The following is a 7681-nucleotide window of genomic DNA, read 5'->3' as shown; positions in this document are numbered from 1 at the left end:
TAACTCCTTGCTAAGAAGAGTCGGCCCAGAAATAGTCAGGGTTTTGTGCTTGGCTGAGAATGTGTACAAGTTTAGGGTCAGAACTGACTGAGCAGGACAAGGCAGAGAGTCTGAGCACGGCTGCCTGCTGCCAGGGTCCTGCTCTGACCTTCCCCCAGGAAGCTCTCAACCTCGCCTCCAAATAACGTGAACAAATGATCCAAGGATACTAGTTTGAAGGGGCGAGTGTATTAGCAGGCTCAGCGTGTTAAATTATTAGCCTGCACCAGGATCCTATACATCTTTGTCAGCGGCTGCTCAGATTGAGTGCATTTTAATAGCACTGGGTTCCCAGTGTAATTCAAAAAGAGAAAGAAAAGAAAGATGAACAGGAGGCTCAGAGCAAAAGTGATGCAGTCTGGTGTTCTGATGATATGATGGGACCCATCTCCCAGGGCTGCTGTTGTATTGTCTTACGACACCAGGGTTGTTGCTGGTACCATAGAATCTTTTTCCTCTTCAGTAAAATATAAGTTCTTCCCGTCAAGATTCTCACAGAAGTTTGGATACTTGTAGCTAAGCCATCATTAGGCAAGAGAACACAGACATGGAATTTTCTATTAGGAAGAAAGCTTGCCTTGCCTGTACCAAGGGACTTGACTCATGGAGAGTCTATCAACAGAATTTTATAGATGCACCAATAGAAATGTGCTATATTAGGTTGTCTGCCATCAACAACTGCTTTTTCCAATCTATCCTGCTTTTTGCATAAAGAACTGTTTCTTAAAGTTCTGTTTCCATTTCAGAAATGATCATGAATACCAGTTGACTCCTTACTATATTCTATGGTACATATTTCCAAGCTTCCATCAAATGCACTACCCTTTTCCCTTCATTCCCAACAAGCTTAACTTTGAACCCTAACCAGACAAATGTTTCTTGATCCTATCGGGGCCAACTTATTCATAGATGAGGTTATCAATTAGGTAGCATGATTACAAGTAGGTCAGGTGAGGGGTATAGTCCCCAGATATTTCTCTCATCCACTTGTATGCAGCCTGCTACTTCATTATTAGCATTTCTTCCTTCCTTCAGTTTCACATTTGGTGATTGTTAAAGGGTTGCCCCCTTCCTAAGAGATGTGTATTTCGAACGGTTACCAATTTACAATCCAGTGTTTCAGTGTGAAGGATTTTTCCAAGAGCAGGTGTTATAGATCAAGATCTAGAGAACATGAGGGGCTTGAAGTCAATGAAGAAGCCACCACAACATGCGGGGTGGTGTGTGTGTGTGTGTGTGTGTGTGTGTGTGTATTCATATATATTAAAAAAAAACCAACAAAAAACCCAACCTATTTTCCAATTTACACAAAAATTCAAGGGTAATTTCAGTAACACATTCAGGTAAACTAAGGATCCAGGGGGACAGTCTATAAACCAGACAGCTCTCTTATTTATGTTTATTTGGCCAAGAACTGTGATCTTTTATCTGCATGGGTCTAGTAATCAGACAGCCTGGATTTCCAAGGATTACACTGAATTTCAAATTTTCTGCCACATCTTAGTGCATCAATAGTTGCACTCCTATCTATAGAACTACATGTGTAGATCATTGGTCTAGACTGCCTGGAAAATGCCAACCCTATATTTAGGACAATGTTTTTGGTAAGGTTATCTACTCAGGAAGGCACCCCATCTACCGAGGTTTGTTTGGTGATCCTGGAGTCATATACGGACCAGGATATGGTCCAACTGAGCCCTCCATCATTTGTTTCTTCTATTCTTTCTCTCCTAGAGAAGAGTACCATGAACCTTGTATCATGCTGTTTCTTAAAATAAAATTCTTTTGTCCTGGACCTTTATCTGGGATCATGATTCAGAAAGCTCTGAGAGTCACTCTTATGTTATGATTAACCTTATTTTGATCAAAAACAGTCTCTCTTTCCTGATAGTTTCTCTCTACCTGTAATTTGCAGTGGCTATAACATTTCACATTCACATATGCAAGGTGTCATTTTTTTTTCTTTCTTTCTTTTTTTTTTTTGCGGTACGCGGGCCTCTCACTGTTGTGGCCTCTCCCATCGCGGAGCACAGGCTCCGGACGCGCAGGCTCAGCGGCCATGGCTCACGGGCCCAGCCGCTCCGCGGCATGTGGGATCTTCCCGGACCAGGGCACGAACCCGTGTCCCCTGCATTGGCAGGTGGAGTCTCAACCACTGCGCCACCAGGGAAGCCCAAGATGTGATTTAAAAAAAAAAAAAAAAATGAACTTAATGTAGCTTGTACCCCGTTTCCACCAGGTAGGCAGCAAAAAGTTAATCATGTCAATTCAATCATTAATTTTCTTCTGGATAAAAACTGTATCTTTCTGTGCCTACTGAATCAATCCAGAAGCTTCTCTATTTCACTGCCTTTCTTCCTGGAGGTTATATACATTCCAAGGCAGCTGACTTACTGTGAATTACGGTTCTGGGATGGATGAGGGCTGTCTGGCCCACCTGCTACACTGTGTTCTCTTTGACTCTCACTTATCTCACCTGGTCTTGGGTGTCCATTTCTGGCCCTGCTGCATCTACTGTGGTTGTCAAGACCCCTGCCTGGACCCCAGACTACATTCTGCTCAACAGGAAAGCAGTCCTCCTTGGGGGCTGGGGAATTCTCACCTGCATTTTCCACACCACACTGGGGCACTCACATCCATGCCGTGCCTCTCGGATACCTGCCTCAGCTTCCGTTGACTTGGCACTCTTCTGTGATGCCTGGACTTCCCCAGGCTACATCCTGGTAGTCCAGGAAATGTGCTTTCTCTTCTAGGACCCAGAGTTTCTATCAATGCTTTTGTAATCCATCCTCAACTATGGATTCATTCTAAGGTATCAACCTGGGGATTGACTCAATCAGAGGATTATTACTGATCCCCTGATTCCTCTTACTTTGGATGAACCTTTGTGTCTTAGGGCAGGAAACTGCTCTTGGATCATTACTTATAATTCCCTACTCTGTGTTTCACAACATAAAGGCTCTGCTATGAGTCTTCCATGGCTATCAGCCCTTTGGAGCTTAGTAAATACTTCCTCAATGAAAAATTCCAGCTCATACTGTGGAAAAACCTGCATTAAAGGCTATTATTTCAGATATTTAAAAAATGTCTAATTAGGTGTTGGAACTTCAGTAATAATTTCTTTGTTTCTGGCTCTTTTAGACCTTCCCTAGGAGTGGTCCATATGGAAGATAATTTTGGCTTTCTTGGGGGCTACCAGTGGGCTAAACTTCCTCACCTCACCTTCATATCTTTTTCTGAGGCTCATTTCTATAGTCATCACAAAATATACCATTTTGTCATCTTATTTTTACATGCATTTCTTGCTACATTTATTAATTTGTCGAGGTCACTTAATTTAAGGTTTGTAACCCTGGATGATTAAGGAGATGATTTTATTCAGATTATTGCAAAAGGGGGACCATTCATTAATAAAGGTTCTCAAAGAAGAGGGAGAAAACCTGGGATTTACAGAGGCAGGTAAACAAGAGCCATGAGGAAGGATGGACAGTGAGTTTTTATGGGATTGGAGACGAGGGTGGAGGCCTTTCTTTTTTTGGAATATAAGTGGGCAGGGTGGTCCTTTGTGCTTAGCCATTCCTTAGAACATAAAGGGGTGTAGGATTAAAGTTCAATATTATCAGCCCCTTTTTTGTGTTCAAGAAGAATATCATTCTTCTTCATTCTATCAGATTACCCAGAATGGTAAAGAAATATTTTACAATCTCTTGATAAAACAAATGTAAACACAAGCTCTTTTTAATATAAATAAATATAATTTTTATATTTATAATATAAAATTTATTTTATAATATATAAATATATTTATATAATGATACATATAATATATAATTTTTATATAATTTTATATATAATATATATATAATATATAAAAATTATTTTTATAATATAAAAATATAATTTTTAATATAAATATTACCCATGGTAAATAAAATTCCTTTTCTATGAACTTTCTACAGCCATTCAGATTCTGTCCTGCAAGATTTCCCCTATCAGTCATTTTACTTTAGGAAAAAACCACTCTCTTCTTCTTTAACAGAAACACATCCTGCACACCTTAAACACAAAGTGGTACCTCCTACCACTATTGCTCCTGGTAGAGTCTCACACACACATATTATTTAACTAAAGTGACTTCTGTTTCACAGAGAAAACTAGGAGGCAAATAACCATGAACTGTTTGTCACACACCAATACTTTTCAGCAGACAAGCTGAACTCATGGATACACATCTATAGTCTTACATATACCCATAGCACAACTTCTCAAAGTGGTAAAAACGAACATATTCACTGACAGACTCAAATATATAGTTTCTCTATAACATATAAAATAAGAGGAGAAAAGTATATAAACTTAAAATTATGCTTACATATTAATGTTTCAGTATTCCATCTTACTTTGAAATGATCTAGGTATTCAATTAATATGTATCAACTCAATTGAGTATAAATCTAAAGTTTTAAGTTTCCTAAAGATCTTGGAAATTATCTTCCTGTCCACATATTACAAAACATAATTACTGTTGAAATACAGCTTGTCATTATAATGACTTTATTTGGTTAAACACAAATTTATGTTTTTCATAATTATAAACATTCACAATCTTAAGCATTAGTAATACTAGTTTAATCAATCAGTAAACCTGTATAAGTTTGCACAGAACATTCCCAAGTAGAATAAAAATCTATGTATATATTATGATTAACCCTAATAAATCAGAGAAGATGGAGCTGTTTTTACTAAACCTAAAATATTAAATTAGTCTTGTTTGCCAAAACTGTATCCAAATTATGTAAACTTGAACTCCTAAAACATATCCAAGTTAGTTTCTGTAAAGATATTTTTAAGTCAAGTACATTGAAAGTATTTAAGATTCAATTTCCTTAACTTCTGGGAATTTTAGGAATATTCAGTTTATATAATGCTGATTTATCACTAAGCCATCAGAATAGAGCTCCTTTAAGAAATCTTATAACCTAATTTAGTAGTACCATCTTGAGGTAGAGAAATATTACACACTCACACAATGAGAGGTAAAAGACTTTCTGAACTACATATGCATAATCGTGCAGGCATAGAGATACCTAATAACTTCAATTCTCAAATTTCAGCCATGAGACTTCCCTGTGGCACAGTGGTTAAGAATCCGCCTGCGAATCCAAGGGACATGGGTTCGAGCCCTGGTCCAGGAAGACCGCACATGCTGCAGAGCAACTAAGCCTATGAGCCACAACTACTGAGCCTGAGCTCTAGAGCCCACGAGCCACAACTACGGGGCCCATGTGCCACAACTACTGAAGCCCGCGTGCCTAGAGCCTGTGCTCCGCAACAAGAGAAGCCCCCCACTCGCCGCAACTAGAGTAAGCCCGTGCACAGCAGCGAAGACCCAATGCAGCCATAAATAAATAAATAAATAAATTTATAAAACAAATAATAATAAAATAAAAAAATAAAAAATAAAATTTCACCCATGAGTCAAGCATAAACACATAATTTCAGAACTCACTGATCCATATCAAAGAGCTGTTCTCTTCACAGTGGGTATGAATTTTTAATTAATTTGAGCTCAATATGGACAGGTGCACAAACAGAAAAGACTAACAAACTGGATTATCTGTTGTCTCTTACCCAAGAGAAAGGTCTCTATAAATCATTCATTCATATACAGAGATCACCAAATGGTCAGACCATGAAACCTAAAGAAGCCAGAACCGGAAATCAAGTGACTACTCAGAAGGAAGCAAAGTCAACTTCTTGCCATGCTACCAATGGACAAGCGTGCAGGGCACGGCATGAGGAGACAGACCCTGCTGGGGACACCAGTCAGGAATGGAGCCCAAAGGTTTCCAAGAAGCCTCTTGGCGTGGGTGGAATAAATGGGCAACTGAAAGCAGGGTGCAAGCCTGTTCAAGTTAGGGCACCAAAACTGTGAAAGACAAATGTACTATGAAATGAAGGAGATGATTTTACTCAAGTTGTTGTAATAGGGTGAATTTTTATGAAAGAGAAACAGTTCAAAGAAGATGGAGGAAACCTGAAGTTTTATAGAGACAAGTAAAGGAGGGAGTCGTGAGAAAGGATGGACAGTAAGTCCCATGGGATTCACAGGGAGGACACTCTTATCTTGTCTATGTGAGGGCACTGTTGTCCTTCATGGTTAGCCATTCCCCAAAATATAAAGGACTGGGCAGACTTCTTGACTGTCAAGCCCCAGGGCTCAGATAAAGTTCAGCAATGTCATCCCCTACCTTCTAGCAGATCTCACCTGGTGTGAGGGCTTAGGGTTGGGGGTAGGTATGAAAAAGCAGAGCTGTTTAATTTGGAAAAGTTATTCAAGTGATTCTGATTGTACCACCTCTCAAATGAAAATCTCTTATTCTGTAAGTTCCTTAAAGTCGGCAATAATGTAGTAATATCCCTTTTTGATATATGACATTTGGTATTTAATTTCTCTCAGCATCTCTCTCCTAGCCAGCAAAAGTAAGAGGCTGTAGACAGGTACAATGGCGTTCATTGCATTTCTGTCCATAAAAGGCAAAAGATTGGAAACAACCTAAATGCACATCAGTGGGGGAATGAATATATCAAATTCTTTATATTCACACAATAAGATACAATATGGCAGTTTAAATATATCAATCTGACTTATACACATGATCACAAATAGATCTTAAAGTAAAGTAGAAAATAATACCAACAGTGTATCACCACTTATGTAAATTTAACTCACAATACAGAAACAGTACTGTATGTAGTAAATGCATATATATGTGTGTGTGTGTATATATATATATATATATATATATATATATATATATATATATATATATGTGAAGCCACTTTGAAAATGGATGAGAGCTGGGCTAGTCAATTCCTATCCATTAGCCACATGTGGCTATTGAGCAGATAATTCTAAGTAGGATGTGCTGTAAGTGTAAACTACACACTGGTTTTGAAGACTTAGTATAAAAAAATGAAGAAAAATAGTTCATTAATCCTTTTTTAATGTTGATTACCTGCTGAATGATAGCTTGAGTATATACTACTCAAAATATATTACTAAAATTAATTTTACTGTTTCTTTTTACTTTTTAAAATGTGGCTACTAAACATTTAAAATTACATATATGGCTCCTATTATACTCCTCATGGACAGTGCTAGGCTAGAGGTTTACCTCTTAAACCCAGCTCACTGGTTTACCCTTAGGGAAAGGGGGAGGAAGTAGCACTTGGAATGGTATTTAACAAATTCTTTATTTTAGTAAGGTTTAATTGTATTAAAGAAAATAGACTAGAAGCAAATACAAAGAAATATGTTGACAGTTGCCAATTCTGAAGTATGAGAATAGCGATGATTGTTATATTATGTCATATCTCTTTAATTTCTCAAAAGAGCAAAAATAAGTTTTTGGAGTAAACCATCTCAAAAACGTATATAGCTCCCACTCCCATATTTGAGTAGATAAAATGGACAGTGCCCTGGAGTTTGTTAAAAACTAGCTACACAGCCTTAGAAAAGTTGCCTAATTTTTCTGGACCTCATTTTTTTCTATAAAATGAGTGGCTGAGGAGAATCTTCAAGATCTCTCCAGCTCTCAAAGAAACCTGATTTGTTTCCTTTTGTATCATTTCAGGGGTC

This window comes from Mesoplodon bidens (assembly GCF_964165515.1).
Source record: "Mesoplodon bidens genome assembly, chromosome: 20".
Taxonomy (NCBI): domain Eukaryota; kingdom Metazoa; phylum Chordata; class Mammalia; order Artiodactyla; family Ziphiidae; genus Mesoplodon; species Mesoplodon bidens.
The sequence above is the reverse complement of the archived record's forward strand: the minus strand, read 5'-3'. Positions refer to the sequence as shown.